The 2,278-nt window shown below is 38.9% G+C and overlaps 1 long non-coding RNA gene across 1 annotated transcript; it reads left to right on the top strand.

Moving 5' to 3' along the window:
• The first annotated feature begins 288 nt into the window (after nt 1–288).
• On the top strand, nt 289–1,862 carry LOC141627482 (uncharacterized). Its single transcript, XR_012537040.1, has 3 exons — nt 289–467; nt 1,086–1,149; nt 1,637–1,862. It is a non-coding gene; the product is annotated as an uncharacterized LOC141627482 (long non-coding RNA).
• The last annotated feature ends 416 nt before the right edge of the window (nt 1,863–2,278 follow it).

Genomic DNA, 2,278 nt, shown 5'->3' with positions numbered 1-2,278 from the left:
AATATATGTATACTGAGTTCTTAAGCTAGTAGTTGTTCTTGGAGTGGCATAGTTGTTCTTGGAGTGGCATGAACTTCGGGGACGAAGTTCTTTTTAGGGGGGAAGACTGTAATACCCCGCGTTTTTGGTCAAGTCAAAGGTCAAACCGAAGTCGGAGATGAGTGAGAATTACCACTAATAATAATAATAATAGGAGTAATAATATATATGATATATATATATAAAAAAAAAAGGGGAATGGGCCATGGATAGTACCGATTGTTATGGCTTGGGAGCCCACTTTGTCTTAGATTTGTCTTAGATTTATACCAACAAAGCTCACCCTATTTTCTCACAAAAACTCAACCATAAAGAGGGAAATCAGAGTAGGTGAGATCGAGAGAACAAGAGAGCACGCAGAGGACGAAAGGGACGAAGGAGGACGAATTCGGAAGACAAGTACCGACCTTTATTCATTCCGCTTCATAGTAAGTTTAATCTAGCCCTTCTAATTAGTTTAATTGTGACGGTTAGTGTAGTAGTTGGTAGTGAAACAGTGTCAAGCCCTTTATTACCGATTAAAGCATGTTTAAGATGAATTGGGAAAGGGAGTTGCGGGATTAGCTTATTATTAGCGATTTATTTACGTTATTGATGCACTGAACCGGTGATGTCGCGACCTTGGCCTGTCTTGACCGAGATATGGCTGCTCGGTTGTGCTGGCTGGACTCAGCTGGGATGATGGTGGTGGACTAAGATTGGTTAGTTGTGACTCGTGCCCGAGTCGGGGATGGCCGTGGTAGTTATGGGTTTCCATTCAGACCCGAGATGCTCACTTGACTGGACAGTCGGTCTAAACCAACCTGGATAGGAATGTAATTGGTAAACCCTCTGTTTATTTACGTTTGCAGGTCTTGGTGTAAGAGTTGACAGTGCTAAAGTATTGTTGATTTGTCATTAGTGTTTCAACAATGAAACTCTACTTTCTAGCCGTCTTTAACAGTAGAAAAATTAGCTCCTTTTAGTTTATGAAAATTTGGGAATTAGATTAGATTAATTTGTTGAAGGAATGATAAGATTGATTGTATGTTATTAATAAATGCTAGGTGACGGGTTCGTAGAAGAGTCTTTTTAATCATTGCTTGCTGAGACGGAATATTTGCTGAAAAGGTAGGGAATCCTGACCGACTATTACTTAAGTGTTGTTCTTGTACGCATATTTATACTGGCTGGATATATTCAATTCTCGTAAGTGGTGAATGAGCATTCTGTGTATGTAAAGTTATTTACGAGTTGTTAGCATTGGAAATTGAGTTATAGAAGCTGACCGCTGAGTCAGCTGGTCATTGTGCCGTGTTCATTGAGTTATAGAAGTTGACCGCTGAGTCAGCTGGCCGTCGTGCCGTGTCTATTGAGTTATAGAAGTTGACCGCTGAGTCAGCTGGCCATTGCGCCGTATACTGTGATTTATTAATATCGGGATATGAAAATTTATTTAATATTATGAGAGCTTCCGCTGTATTTATTTAAGTGATTTTGTCTTACCGTTGTTTAAGATTTCCTGCTCAACATTAGTTGACGTGGTTTATTTCTTTTGTCTCTCTTAAAACCACCTGTGATGATCCATATGATGTTTTCTTGTCATATTGGGGAGCAGATTAATTTACAGGTTGGTTGATATTGCCTTGGGATGCGTGATGGGGTCGGACGGATCACTTGGAGGGCTAGGCGTCATTCTCATGATTCTTTATTTATTTTAGTTGCGAATAACCCGTAGTTATCAGTTGTACCTTACATTTACTATTTCATGTGAAAGACGTTTTTATTTGTAATAAGACTAAAATAGTTATTTCTTTTAATAAAGTACTTCAGTTGTCGTCTTACGATATGTACTACCTCGGGTAACCGAGATGGTAACAACCTTATTTATTTGGGAAGGTCTAGTTAAGACTCTTAAATAAATGGGGGTGTTACAATAATGGTTCATGTTAGTTGACTCTAAATTATTTTCGGACTAGGGGCTTTGTTAAATTCCAGTGTGCGACATGATTTTGGTAACAGTCTTGTAATGTAGGTAGTCGGTCGTCGACCTCCCATGGGAAGTTTTTCTGTCTGCCTGTAAGCGGAACTTACAGGACTAAAACGACTCGCTCAATTGGCTGCACTACTTGTGTTGTAAAACAGTCATAGACTGGCGTAGATTGATCAAATAATACTCTTTTCATACTTTCTGAATTTCTGCAAGTAATTTTCTACTGTTAGATAATAGATAGGGTTTGGGTATTGTTGCTAACTTTCA

This window comes from Silene latifolia, chromosome Y (assembly GCF_048544455.1).
Source record: "Silene latifolia isolate original U9 population chromosome Y, ASM4854445v1, whole genome shotgun sequence".
Lineage (NCBI taxonomy): Eukaryota > Viridiplantae > Streptophyta > Magnoliopsida > Caryophyllales > Caryophyllaceae > Silene > Silene latifolia.
The sequence above is the reverse complement of the archived record's forward strand: the minus strand, read 5'-3'. Positions and strand labels throughout refer to the sequence as shown.